At 41.0% G+C, this 15,244-nt stretch overlaps 1 protein-coding gene across 3 annotated transcripts in view; it reads left to right on the top strand.

The window, feature by feature from the left end:
- The window catches only part of LOC6499540 (protein tincar), a 57,400-nt gene that overhangs the window by 13,653 nt on the left and 28,503 nt on the right, over positions 1-15,244 (top strand). For all 3 annotated transcript variants that reach the window (XM_032452814.2, XM_014910641.3, XM_032452821.2), the window contains exon 3: positions 6,681-6,765. The gene's annotated coding sequence lies outside the window, so the exon portion shown is untranslated. The remainder of the gene's footprint in view (positions 1-6,680; positions 6,766-15,244) is intronic.

Raw genomic sequence — 15,244 nt, 5'->3', positions numbered from 1 at the left:
GGACTCGAAGTATACTTAAAGTTCCTTTTTCCAGGTGCTCAGTCTGCCTACTTTCACATTAAAAGCCCTTCTGCCGGTTTATGTTCCCGATTTCCATTTGGTTGCAGGGCCAGTGCCTCATTTGCTTGGGCTTTAAGTTTTCGGTTGCATGATAAAGTCGCCCAGATTGCGTCGGATCTTAATGAGCCACTGCATCTGGGGGCATTACGGGGAGGGGCAGTTTTTTCAGGACATAAATGGGGACACAGCTACTTCCGCGACCAGTACGACGGCCATGATTAATCTCAACACTTTCCGACCCATTAATTTCACTCTGCTGAAGGGGCGAAAGAGTGCGAAAGTCTGGGGTAATGGATAGGGCATAAAAAGCAGAGGCTTTCGAAGGGTCTGTGAGTTGTCATGCGAGTGCTTCAATTCGAATTACTTGGCACTCATTCTCCAGCTGCCGTTTCGATGGGGCTCCAATCCGAAACACCCTGCCTTTCATCCACCTGCGGAGATTTTCCCCATGGCAGCGACACCTTCCCCTAATGTGCGACAACTCCCCAACGACTCAGTGTCCAGCCCTGATGCCGACGATGATGATGATGGGCAGATGACGATGAGGTGTAAAGGTAACCAAATGGCAGATTGAAAGGCCTCCCCCCCATCGGTTCAGTGGCTGAAAACACACATTATAAACATTCGCTTCTTAACTCTCGGCACTGAGTTGCAATTTGTTTGGCTAGAAAGGTCGGTCTGCTGCTCGTATGAGGAATTCGTGTTATAAAATGGCTAAAATATGGCCCCAGGCTGAAACTGACACGTTGGATGGGTGGTGGGTGACTGGGTGAGAAAACAGGGACGGTAGTATCGATAGGTGGAGTAGGACATTAAGACGTGACCCGGTCGGAGGGGCAGAAGTTTCATTTCATTTTCAGGGGTAATCTATGGTCTGGAAAAAAAAACGGCCAGGAAATATATATTTATTTATTTTTCTACTCTTCTGTTATTTTATTTCCCCTGTTGTCATGCTCTTCTCAGTTGTCCTTTCACTTTACTAATAATTATGTTTTGATTTTTTATTTGGTTTATAAACATTGTTGTGTTTATTCAGGGTATAGTAGGATTTTAAGTATTAAACTTTATTAAAATTTAATACGATTTTCCTTATTTAATAGGCTTTTTCTTAGTCTTGTGTAAATCTTTTAATTTATACACCATTTTTTAAAATAGTATATGGGTTTTTAAAGCATTTGGAAGTCGACTTTGTCCTTGCCTTATTTTTTTACATTATTTCTTGAATTTTTCCGCCCGGCGTTGTCAGGACACGAAATTACATTTGTACCTTAATTTATTGATGTTTGAATGCGTTTGCCTAGTCAGGAGGCATGTCGAAGTACCGGGGAAGGGTGAGTCCTGCGGGGGTGTGTCCTGCGTAACAGCTGTGGGTGTGAGAGGGGCAGGGGGTGAAAGGTGTGTGTGCGTGTATATATTTCAAGGTGTCGATATGTGAGGGGTCACCTTTCCGGGGTCCAGTTTAAAGGTTCATTTGCTGAGGGCCCAGCTCGGGGCGTGAAAATGGCCAACTAATAGAATGTCTCGACCCAAGAAAAGGGTTGCCAGCCATTTGATTTAGAGGCCTGGCCTAATGGCAGGAAGCGGATGTGCCATGTGGGACCAGGAGATGGAACAGACTTTTTTTGGCACGTGACAGGACAAAATGCTAATGAAGTGAGAAATAGAAAGCGTTTCGTTTGTTTTAAGCCAACTGGCCAGGTGCGAATGGAAATGGCAGATAGAGAAATCGCTTTCGCCAAATTGCCCGGCAAAGATTTCCAAACAAATTTGAGCTGGGGCTTAGTCAAATGTTTTCCGGCTCCTCTAAGCCGCCATTTAAATGGCCATAAATTATGTGTGACGAAGGATCTGACCTGCTCGTTAACTTTGAAGACGAAATCCCTGCAGCATCGAAGTCTGGATGTGTTGCAACTTATTTACATGCTACCCAGAGCATCTCTGTTTCCCCTCCTAGCCATTCCCTGCCAGGGCTCTCAATCTGTGCTGCCAAGAACTTAATGCCAAGTTCCAGACAACAAAGAAGAGCACGCTATCACAAAAAAAAATGCATACCCGGCTCGAAAATGCAAAATTTATCATTGCTGCAATGAGCTAGGATATAGAGACCTGGCAGGCATTATTAAGGAGTATCCTTTACGCTCTACAGCAGCTATGGATCTTTGTGAAAGGATGTCTTTAAAAAGGGTAATATGAAGCTAGTGAAAGGCTTCTATGAATTAAGATGTTGGCTTTTTAAAGCACACCTCTTGTTATGAAATTTAAAATTAAACACATTCTGCCTCTTATCTTAACCAATTTACTCTTCGAGTTGTATAATTCTCGAATAAAATTGCGACTTCGCACAACGCATAAACGAAGAGTCGAGAGAAACTTTTCAGATGACAATAAAAAAGTTTAAAGTCCTCGTGCACCATTAACCAGACTGAGACAAAGAATCAACATGCACAACCACACCTCCCCAGACAAAGTTGAGTCACCCGGGCACTAGCCGTAAAGTGTTCAGATTGCTACAGCCGAATGTTTGCGTAAATTTTCCTGCAACAATTTCGCCAGTCGCCAAAAGGGATGGCAGGACGGGGCCAAGAGTTGTGGGGCTACCCAAAGTAGGGGTTGAGGGTGGTGCAAGGTGACACATTCCTCTAATAGCAAGCAAGTGGTTGCATCCACCCAGAGTCTGACTGGTTGCGAAAATTTTTCATTTTTCAATGCCAGAGGACAATGGCACAGCAGCAAGGACCTTAGCTCAGACGTACTTTTTCTATTTCTTGCCGCTCGGCAATCATATCGGGATCAGCATTGTAAATTGCCCGACTCGGCGCTCATATTTCTTTATTTCCTTTGCTGATTTTGATAAATGAGGCAAAGGGGAAAATCCGGGAGATGGAAAACTCTCCCTAGGCACAGCTTGTAGAATTTGATTGCCCCTTGCTATGGCGGCGAAAGTTAAGCATTATTTCCTTATTTATTTCCCTCAACTTTGCAGACTACCCGGCAGAACCCTTTTGCACGCATTTCCTTTCGCTTTTTTTTCTCTCCTCCTGGCTTTTGTGTGTTGCCCCGAAAGCATAAATTTGCTTTGTCGCAGCTTCCGTCTGGTCATGTTTTATTTTTTCATTTCGGCTTTTCCTTTTCCCCCTTCCCCGCCACTTATAGAAAACAGTTTGACAAGCACTAGAGGAAAAACCTCCGTCCCTCGGAAAAACATCAGTAAACTTTTTCCCCCACTCCATCAGCTTCTTTTGCAAATGAGATTTCGTTCAGTTTGCTGTGATAAATTGTTGATGGCGCTGAATGTGTTTACATGGATGGTGCGGGCTGGAATGTGTGGGGGGGTGACGAGAGGTTAGATTCGGATTTTCCGGGGGCATGGCACTGGGTGGCATTTGGTATTTCGCTTGTTAAGAAATTTTTGGTTAAGCTGAGTGAGGAATTTCTCGATTTTTTTTCGGTTCCTAGATGTGCTATGCTACCTTCCTTTCCCATTTTGCTCTTTTCCGGTTTCCCTTAAATCCATTTCAATAAACCTAATATGGAAATTATTCTTCGGAATTTATGAAGGTAGGGAATTCTTTGACCTTTAAATATTCTCAGAAATAAACCAATATAAAGCGGAAATTTCCATTTCGAAAGTGTAGTTCAATTTCCAACTTTTCCGTAAACTAGCCATGCTGCCAGGGAGATTTCAAGCTCATTCAACTTCATGGTAATTATTCCCTGGAATACAAAATGAAACGCTGGAACTCTAATTAAATATGCTAATTAGTAAGCAGCCGAATGGGGGCTGTGAAGTGGGTGTTTCGCAGTGGTCAGCCAGTGGAAGTAATTGTTAAAATTATGCGCTAATATTTTGCCCAGACAGGCAGTTACAAAAATGTGCGACCAAAACAACAACTAGAGCAGCCAATGTTGAACTCATTTGGCCATTAAATAAGCCAAAAACCGAAATCCAATTAAAAGTTAAACGCCACAAAGGCAACGCTCATTGGAGGGGCCTGGATAAGGGTCAGGTGAATTAATAGGATAAAGCTTAAGGGCACTGAGAATAGGGTTAGCAAATCATTTAAAAATTAATCAAAAGAAGATTAAAAGACAGCTTTTCTCAATGGTCTAGTTCCAAAAGAGCTCCTACTGAAATAAATCCATATTACCTAAAAACAAGAATTTTTTTCACTGTAAGAACACTGAGTAGTGCCATTTTTTTGCGATCTTCTTAGACTCGACTCCTTGGTCAAGTTTAAGGCTTCCGGCAAGCCCGAGGAGCAGCAGACGTGGCCAAAGGTAGAAGGCAACCGGTGAGCTTAGCATACTATAAATAACATTCAAACACGCAAGCCGTTCGGCCAGGTGGAAATCGAGGTGGGGAAAGGAATGCTCCAAGGAGCTAACGAAGCCATTGGCCGGAGTGTTGCGTGCCCGAAACTTATTAGGCCACAACCAAATTGGACCGAAAGAGAAACTTTCCAGCAGCAGCAGCACCGGCAGCATAAGGAGCAGGAAGTACGGGGACCGTGAAGAACTTTGATTAAGTTTTCCATCGACTTAAAGTTCCCGCCTGCAAGGCGTCGAAATTAACTAACCCGGAAAATAGAGAAAGACGGACCAGCAAGGTGAGAGAGACAAAGAGGGCGAGATAGAGGCAGGAACGTGTCTAGGTTTTCTATGAACGGGAGACCCCGGATAAGTATGCTATAGAAATGCTGGCAGGCACGTAATGGCATTAAAGAGAGTGCGAGCGAGCCAGGAGATACACGTTAGACAGAGAGAGAGAAAACCGGATATACGAATAGATTCCGTAGACCGAACCTCCTTTATGATTATTGTCTTAAAATTAATCAAAAGTGCGTGCCGGAGTTGGGAAAACTTTTTGGTTGACTTCCTAATAGATTTTTGGCCCTGCCTCGCCAGTTTTCGTTGTGTTTGAGTTTTCTATTTAATTGATATTCCCAAAGACCGGGAAGATGGCTTAAAATCGATAGCTATCTGTATCTTTTAGTTTGTTTTATCACAATTTTGAGTTTTAAGTTTTATAATTGGTAAATCTAAACAAAAGGGGTATAATAAAAGTTGTTTATTTTGAATAATATTAAATTAAAGACACGACCAAGTTTTTGCAGTAATCCCATAGCTTAGGCATACTCCTAGCTATGGATCAAACTTCCGTACCTTGGTGGGCGATTAATTAAATTACAAGCCATATTTGTTATGCAGAGGACCACTTCGACCCAAAGATTTGTCTCTGAGTCGAAGCAAATTGTTCGGGCGTGTGGAAAGTTTCTTCGGGAGAGAACTTTGCCACTTGAGGTGTGGTCGAGGATGAGGATGGTTTCTCGAATGTGGCAAGCCACTGTGGTGCTAATATTCTGACAATGATTGTGGGGCGTTTGTGCTTTGATATGGTCGACAGTTTGCGGCTTGACGGTGGCAGGCCAGCTGCGGCACTTGATTTCGATTTGCTATTTGATTTTCAGCAGGCCGCACTGAGGTCTCATCAAAAATGGAGCGCTCAAAGGCGGGGAATGTCATTTGCATAAGGCTGAGGTGCCACACATTGTGAAATGTCAGCAGCTGCCTCTGACTACTGGCTTTCGCTTTAACAAACACGAAACACTTTGGCAAAGCACTCAAAAAAAAATTTACTAAATGTGTAATTGTTTAACATATAATTCTTTAAAAATATATCTTAATATTAAGGATATTAAATATGAAGATTAAAAGCTTTTAAAAATTAAACTTTAAAGGTTGCAATCAAAGTTTGTTTTAAGTGTCTTACTTATTTGCCTTTTCTCCTGTCAAATGTCAAGCGCCATTTTATGTATTTTCAAATATAGAGAAAAAAAGCACTGCCAAAGTGAAAAAAGGAAGCACATTTTTCAACAGCCATCAGTTTAAGCTGATGAAATTGCCGACAAGCAGGAGGGACCCGCCTGCCTCTCAACGCCTGCCCCTTTCCACCTCCAAAAGTTTGCTTCATTTGCCATCATCGTCAATAATATGACATAAGTATACTGCTCCCCCGCCGCTTGGGCCAAACTTTTTCTCCCTTACCAGCTCGTGGTGCCAGCTATTTTGTTGATTTCATAATGTCTTCTGGCTACTCTTCCATTTTTTTTGATAAAGTGCCTGAAATTGCTTATTTCTTTCCCTTTCACTCTTCGTCTACAAAATATATCAAGCTTATATTTGCTCACTTTCTGTTTATGTTTTTGTTGGCCTTGCTGATTATGACGCTATTTTTGACACTCGATAAAGTCAATAAACAAACAAAATGGTCTTGACAAATAATAGTCTTGGTTTATACTTTGAGAAAACAGGAGATGTAGTAGCCAGAGTCTTTAAGAGGCTTTAGCAATTAAAATAAAAAGGTTTTAAGGATTATATTTATAATATTTTGATCAAAGTTCATAACATACTACATCTCCCTTTATCTGCGCCTATGAATTAGTGCTTCGGTAATCATCATTAAGGCTGTATCGAAAAGAGCCCATCAGCCAGGACATTTATTATTGGTTTGGCTTTTTGGGTTTATTGCTTAACAGTGCATTTGATTCATCGATTTCTTGTTGCCGACATAAATCAATTTATTTATATTTCCATTCTGGTTTCTTTCTCTTTTTTTTCAGCTTCAACCATAACGAATCGGACCAAACCAATCGGAACCAACTTCGGACCAAAAGTGCGTTGCGGTTCCGGCAATTAATATTGATGGTAAGTTGGTTTTATTCCGTACATATTTTCATGCTGGCTTTTTAATGCATTTCCATTAAATTGAATTTATGGAATTTATATTGCGAAAGCACTGCCCAGCAACTCAATCAACTCTATGGAGGTGCAAAATAATTGCAGTTTATTGCAAAATTTATAAAATATTTCTTTAATGTTTAAAATTTTTTCATTTTTTATTAAATTTTCTGTATCCAGGGATACTTGTTCAAAGTTTTCAAATTAAGAGTCGAAGGCAAGTTCAAACATTTAATCGATAGGGAGCTGGATGTATTCCAACAAATTCAACTTGCTTCCATGAAGCGCACGGTATTCGCTCCATTTTTAATGCAGTTTGTTGAACTTTTTCTGGGCAATTTGTATTACTAATGCGAATGGCAAACAAAGATGAGTTGGGGAAAAGTGCAAGGAAAAGCAATCAGCAAAAAAGAGAAAAATAAAGAAATGGCAAGCCAATGAGTCGAATGATTCGGGCAATTGCAATTCCCAAAGAGTGAACTACTCTATCCCCCTATCCTGGATCTGCCCCTCCTAATATCCTACGGCTTGAACCGGAAAGATGGTCGTAATAATTCACTTCTTGCCGGAGGGTGGCAGGATGAAAGGATTAAATATGCAGCCCAAGTCGGACCAGGAAGACCTTTGCTCGCACGGAGAGAGCACAGCTGAAAAGTTTAGTTTAAGTGTGGAAGCACAAACAACAACACAGGCATCGACGACAACAGCAGAACTTGGCTTAAATGCGCTCATGTGCAAAAATGCCATTGTTTTGGATTTGGTCGTAAACAAAGCGGTGAAGCGAAGGCAAAAAATTTCCTTTTCCCAGGCCGAGAAAAACTAGGCGAAAAAGGTGGAGTTTAATGGAAAGAGTTGGAAGTTCTCCAGCTCCTGTCCAAGTGAAAAAGGGAAATAGCAAAGTGAAAAAAGGTTTACTCTAAGATTGAGAGACCTGTTTAATTTCCTAGAAGAAGTTTTATTTTTTCAATGTTCTTTTTGCTTTTAAGTGCCTGAGTGAAGACCAAATCTGCTATGCTTTCCAAAAAACAATCTCTCTTCAAATCTGTTCAATTTAATTTTAAGAAAACAGATTATAAACCCAAATCCGTATAAGAATAGAATTTTGTAATGTATATTCTTGGAACAATAGAACCAAAAGCATTGGGAACAACAGCAACAATGCCTGTTGAGCTCTTGAAAACTAACGTACACACGGAGATGGACTTTCGAATACGTCGGATTGAAGGGCTAAGATGGGTGTGAGTGTGGTTGCTTGGGACAAGAATTCTAGATCCTTTTTAGTTTCATTTCGTCTGGCGGCGTGGGGGAAAAAGTGCTATTGGGTTTTTGGGTTCTTGCTACTGCTTTTGCTTTCAATGTGGATAGCTGCTGCTCAGGGGAAAAGCTCGGGTTTTAAAATGGGGCTGCGGCAGATTGTGCCACGAATGGCGTCACATGCTAAAAACCCAAATAGCAGCAAAAAGCAAAAACAACTAGAAAACAACAAAAAAAAGCAGCCACAACAACAAACACAATACAATGTTGAAAATGTTTGCTTGCAATCTCACTGCAAAAACTTTTGAAATGCTATAAAATGAAGGAGGTGGGTGTGGGTGCGGGTTCCTAAGGATAGCAGGACATCTCGAGTGACTACAAGTCATAAAGTACACACAACAGCAACAACAGACACAACAACAATGGGCATCAAGACGAACATAAAGGACAACACACAGACGTTTCAAGTTCTGGCACAGTCGACTGCACAAAATGTCCCCCAAAAATGTTAGTTTCGTGTCTCGTCGCTGCTCGTTTCCTGGCTGAGTTGCAGCCACATTTTTGGCATATGTCACCATGCCACATATGCAATTACAGGACTCGAGCCATACAGTTACATTGAAAACATTTTAGCCAAAATTGAATTTACTTAAGTTCTGAAAGGGCTGTTCGAGGCCTAACAGACGGGCACACAGCTAGGCCATTAATAATTCTGAATGCCTGCCATCAAATTGACCGTTCGAAGTGACTCCCCCAGCCCACCATGTGAGCCCACAGCAGCAACAGTTTCGTGAAAATGCCTTATAAATTATTATTGCACAAAAGAATAAAAGTATTTGCTCGCCCACTTGCCCAGCGAAGCTGACTTTATAAATTGGCCATAAAAACCAGAAGCTGCAAAAAAAGTTTCAAAAAATATTACAACTTTGCGACAAATTGTAGCAAAAAGGTTCACTATACACATGTGACCGACTGGCTGAATGCCCGTTGTAATATATGGATTATAGAAAGTGCTTTACAATAAAAATATACGTTAAATATCTTACTATTATGTGACTTATATGTAATTTCCTTATTCGATTTTTAAGAGTATTAAATATTATATTCATATATCCCTTGTCGATTATACCCGGATAACTGGCTTTCGCTGGAAACTGAACAATGTTGTAAAAGCTTAGCCAACAATTGGTCGAGCGGTTTATTTGTGTAGAATAGATTCTGTATAAATATTTATGCTTTTAGTTGGAGTTCACTTCGCAGTCCGTAGGAATTCCTTTTTCACTTTCGTGGCCCTTTGTTTCCCAATGTTTTGACATTGTTTGGCTTTCATTTTAGCAAATTGATTTGTCCATTTAAATGTAGAATATACTCGGTAGCCATTGTGTACCTTCTATGCCGATACTTGCTTATATAGATGCCTACAATAACAGGTCCATTTGGTTGATTAATTGTCAGTCAGAAACAATATTTGGCTTGTGGATGGCCCTTTAAACGGTCCGTAAACAATCTGTGGGATATTGCCCATGGGCAGATTTCAAATTATATAATTTTGATCCTGCTGCGCCGTTCTTTATAATTTCGTTTGCTTCCTTTTCCATTTTTTTCGGCTTTCCTTAGTCATGTGGCAGGCAGCTGCTTTCGTATTGTAAATAAATATTTGATGGCATTTCGAATGCGCCCTCTCGCTCTTTGTCTTGCTCGCTCCTGCCTTCAAGTACAATATGCCCGCCGCCATTTTGGCATTCACTAGTTCGCCATTTTTACCATTCCGCCATATTTCATTTCCGTTTCTTCTGTGTATTGTTGTTATTTGCCTGCTGTGTTGTTTGTTTGTTTTGTTGCTGCTGCCATGGCGCATTTTGTGAAAAGTCAATTATTTATGCATGTCACGTTATTTTCTGGGAAAAGCGCACAAAAACCTAAAGAACCGAACGAAGGAAAGTCCCACCGAACCGAACCGAACCGAACCAAGCCAAACAATCATGAGTTGGGTTTGCACAAGAAACAAAAAGCACAAAAAAATGGAGAAATTTGCGCTAAAATGGCCAAAAATTCAAATGTCACCGCTACCCAAATTTTCCCCATGTCATTTTCCCCCCATTTTCTGTACTCCTTGCCACCAACAACATTTTCACATTCGTTAGGTGGAAGGCTGATTATTAGATTTAGCTTCTATGTGTGTTGACGTGAGAGTGTGTGGCTTTTCTTTTCCATTTTTTTGCACGGATATTCGAGTAAAGTTCATTTAAAAAATTGGATCACAGCAGCACATGCCGTTGAAGGCAATTGAATTGTAATTTGATTGAATGAAAAATTGCTTTATTTGAGAAGACCAAAATTTTTTTTCTCAGTTTCTTAGCTTCAGAAGTGACAGAATCCTCAATCCAGAAAACCATCAATCAATCAATCACATTCGACTGTCTTATTAAAAATGGACGGCAGCCTTGGACTGGACCTCGTACATTATTATGTTATGAAGTTTATTTTTCAGCTGTTTTAAACAGGCCATCCAATTGATTTAAGCCAGCGCTTGTGTCAGCTCCAGTCAAAAGGAAATGTAATCAATTGAGTTAAATTTAATTTAAATTTAATAGAAAACAGCACAAAAAGGCGTGCACTGCACCAGAGGAGCGAAAACAAAGGCCAGAATCCACTGCTGTCAGGGCTCAGTGGGGCGTTAAATTGAATTGTTGTCACCGCAATTTACACAGCCACGCCCTCGTTCCTTCCTTTTTCCCGCTCTTGGCCAACTTACAGTTTTCTTTTTTCTCTTTTTCTCCATCAGATTTTGTTGTTTTTTGTGCATTATCGGGCTTCTTTTCTTCTGTCATATTATTACATTATTTGCCATTTGCTTTAGACCAACTGGCACACGCACACACAACATGGTGGCTCGCTTTTCTCCTTAATTTCCCAAGTCTTTGTCCCCGGCCACGAGGGCGTATGCGTATTGTAATCAAGTCATAAATTTGCCAGACTGCGAATTGGTCTGAAGCGTTGCCAGGCATTTTCTTGGCCGTCTAACGAGCCCCACAAGAAACTGTAAACTGCTTTCCAGCCGCACGTGCCAGCTAAGGAATATCCACAAGCACACACACATACTCGCTGCGATTCAGACACATAAAGATTTATCTTTAGAGGGTGGTGGAGTCCGGACTCTTTTTGCTCCGTTTTGGTTTTCAATAAGAAAGGATTAAGTTGAATGAGAAAACTACAAACGACAGGCGAGCTTTTACCCTCATTTCCTACCTCTTTCTTACAGCCAAGAAAGCCAATAAAAAGCAAAGATCGCATATCTATAAGCCCACTTTTATGGAGGCCTCCGCCCCACAAAACTTCCCACTTGCCGCCCTCGCCTTTCGGGCGATAAGTGTTATTTTCAACTGCCAGCTGTGATTCTAAACCTCTACCTAAAAAACGAAGAGAAAAAAAATGAGAGGAAAGTTTCATGTTACCAGAAGATGTTCTATGCTTCCTTTTACATTGCCTGGTAACTCGAATTTCGCCGGGATGCGTATGTGTGTGGATGTCACTTATAAATTCCTTATCTCGACATTAAATTTGTCGGCTTCAATTCGAGTATCTTTAAGTTCGCCCCGGAAGAAGGTCGCTTGTAATAGAGTTCAAAGGAAAAAAAGGAGGTCTGCCGAATGGCTAAAGGAGTCGAGGCCAGCGGCGAGTAAACAACGAAAAACATTTGAAATATTTTCCCTCTGTTTTCTGTGCTCTTTCCCATGAGGGGCGGGGACACAAATTATGAACAGCTTGCTCCATATGAGAGGCACGCCCACTTAACTCCCTAAACCAAAACGTTTGCGGCACTTGACTTTAGCACCCTTAGTAACCACCCATTCTCCCTCTTCATTCGGCACTTGAATTGTAGGTTCTGAGTTTAGGGCTTTGGCTTCATTTAATTTTCATAAGGCCAAATGGAAAATTCATTCTTCATTCTTCAAGTGGCTTTCGACCTGAAACTTAACCAACCAAGAAGCCAACCAAGAAAAAATATTGAAGAATCAAAGGAAAGTCGAGATGATTTTTATACCCTTGCAGAGGGTATTATAATTTTGGTCAAAAGTGTGCAACGCAGTGAAGGAGACATCTCCGACCCTATAAAGTATATATATTCTTGATCAGGATCACCTCCTGAGTCGATATGAGCATGTCCGTCTGTCCGTCTGTCCGTCTGTCCGTCTGTCTGTCTGTCTGCTGTCTGTCTGTCTGTCTGTCTGTCTGTCTGTCTGTTTCTACGCAAACTAGTCTCTCAGTTTTAAAGCTATCGAGTTGAAATTTTGCACACATCCTTCTTTCTGTTGCAGGCAGTACATAAGTCGGAACGGCCGGGATCGGTCGACTATATCCTATAGCTGCCATATAACTGATTGATCGGAAATGCCATAACTTTGGTGTTTTTTAAGTTAGAGGATTGGGACTTTCCACACATGTTATATTTGACCAAAATATCTTATGTACAAAATTTCATTAGGATCGGCCGACTATATCCTATAGCTGTCATAGAACGATCGGAATTGGCATAACTTTGGTGTTTTTTAAGTTACAAAGATGGGACTTGGTACAGATTCTATTTTGGACAAAATAATCTGATTTGCCAAATTTCATAAGGATCGGCCGACTATATACGATCTTCTATATATCTAATAATATAGGATGCGTAGCGCCACCTAGTGGACTGAGACTGAACTGCAAGGGTATATCAACTTCGGCTCCGCCCGAAGTTAGCTTTCCTTTCTTGTTTGGCGTAATTTTTATGTTGCAGCTTGAGAGGAGCATTAAGAATCATTGAGTTACCAAACTTGAAAGTTTTTATTCCTGGAATTCTATTTTAAACAAGAGGGGCTTATGGTTTTTAAAAATATTCCGTAATATTTTGTTTATATGTGTTTACCTAGGGATTATGTTTTCATTTTATGTGACAAGTCAAGTTATTAAATAGAATTTAGTTTCAAAATTCAGTATCCAAAGTTCTTAATTAGTTGGATACTTTTTGCAATTCATGTAACATAATTAAGTTGAATTAGGCAGGATTTGGAAAATATGCAGTACAATTTTTTGTTTCTACTGTCATCCATCTGGTGCGTGAAGCAAAGTTCTGTCTTTTCTTTTCAATATACCTAATATTATGTAAAACTAATTTGAAGTTGCGGGAAGTCAGTCCTTTGGTGTTACCGCCGCCACCTCCTTGCTCTTTCCTGCTTATCCGCACGAGTTTTGTGTAAATTCCTTTTAGAATTTCAATTAAACTTTGCGTCACTTTGTCGCAGCGATTCCGACGAAGCCAGCAGCTGTCAAGGCGCCGCCTAATGGAGCTGCCCAGTCCAGGGGTGGGGAGGTTTAAGGAAGTGGCGCATGGATGGAGGCGTAGGGGCCGGGACTCCAGTGTCCCCAAAGGAGAGGAGTTGCCCGCGTTAGCTGTCAACATTTGTTGAACACAAAATTTCAGTTTAGCATTTTACGCTTGACGCTTTGACTAATGGCTGGGATGAAGCGGGGAAAGAGAGCGAGCGATAAAGCAGAAAGAGAACGAAGGTTGAGACAAGAGAAAGAAGATGGAGGTCCTTTCCCCCTGGTTTTCCCCTAAATGAATAATGCATTTTTATCCACAATTTAGCCAAGTTTGGTTATGCACTTTTTTCCGGCCCGGACAAAAGTTTTATTTTTCCAGCCACTAACCGAGTCAGCAACTTCAGCTGGCTCTAACCGTTTTTTCCGTTGTCTTTATAACTTAATTGTGTATTTTTCTGGGTAGGGGTATTCTTTCTGGCCCACTATCCGATTTCAATGCAAATTGTCTGTGGCTTCAGCTTATCCTTGATCTAGTCTTTGCTGGCCTATCGCTTTTATCTTTGTTTTGGCCAACTGATATGCCCAACAACTTCATTCATATACATAAACTGCAATCGAACGAGGGTAAAAAATGAAAGCCAAATCCTACTTTCATTCCTTTCTATTGCCTGGTTTCTTTTGCTGAGGAAATCCTTTGCTGGGTGGAAAAATATTTTCCATTTTTAATAATCGTAGCTTATAGAACCGCATAGACCTCTATCAATGGAAGTTTGTTGGAGTGTGTGGAGATAAAGATGTTGGCAAAGGACACACTCGCACACACGACCACTCTGCGGTGCTTTAAGCATTCTGGGAATACATTTTTAAAATTTTGTTTGTTGTTGTCAGCAGTTTTTATGAGTTCTCTCCAGGCATGAACTCCCACAATTCCCAATAAGTACCAAGTCATCCACCCACTTCGTTGGTACTCTCCACCACCCAACCTACTTTTGATTCGTCCTGCCTCGTCCTTTTTCTGCATGTTCACACAAGTTGATCAAGTTTTATGGGCGCATATTTCCCATGGCACAAACGTATCGATTCAAAGATCCCAGATGCTCTAAAATTTAACAGATAACCAATAATTTCAGATAATTTTTTTAATATTTTCGGATAGATTGATTTAAATATAATAAAGAATTAAATACATTTTATTTGAAGTTCACCACCAAGAAGTTTCCCGTCTAGACTTGGGCTGTTTAAATCATATGCCACCAAGAAGTTTCCCGTCTAGACTTGGGCTGTTTAAATCATATTATTTTGTAAATGTAATTTAAAATAGAATGAATCCTTGCCGACTACCTTCCTTTTAGCTTTGGCTTTCAACGGAAAATCATCGTCATCGGGGAAATGTCATTTAGGCTGAATTTCCGATAAGCAATTTCCGTTGCTCACTCGCAGATTTCCATTTGAAAATCGCATTTTGGAGAGTGCATCAAGGCTTCGTGATGTCGACAGCAACACATTTTTAATGTCCGTGTTTGAGATGCTTTGGCATTTCCTCTCCATGCCCTGCACAACCTTTCCAGCCACCTCCTCGTCCTCGGCTTTTTCATCCTTGCAGCGAGTTTTATGCAAATATGCGCAAATGTGTTCATTGCTTGAAAGTTTTTCCAAACTATCCGCCCCACTCCTCCTGCAGCCAGCTGTCTCTGTCTATCCGCCTGTCGATGGGTCCTGCTTGTGGCATTCTCGTGTCATAATCCCTGACAACTATCGGCATTCACGTGGCAACCAGCTGAACCAGTTTGCTTCCCTATTCCAATCCTCTTTGCAACCCAAACGCACTCGGCATCTGCATGCCATTTGATTTGCTGACTTGGCTCAGGGTTTCCTTTTAAAGGACACT

This window comes from Drosophila ananassae, chromosome 2L, assembly GCF_017639315.1.
Source record: "Drosophila ananassae strain 14024-0371.13 chromosome 2L, ASM1763931v2, whole genome shotgun sequence".
Taxonomy (NCBI): domain Eukaryota; kingdom Metazoa; phylum Arthropoda; class Insecta; order Diptera; family Drosophilidae; genus Drosophila; species Drosophila ananassae.
The sequence above is the reverse complement of the archived record's forward strand: the minus strand, read 5'-3'. Positions and strand labels throughout refer to the sequence as shown.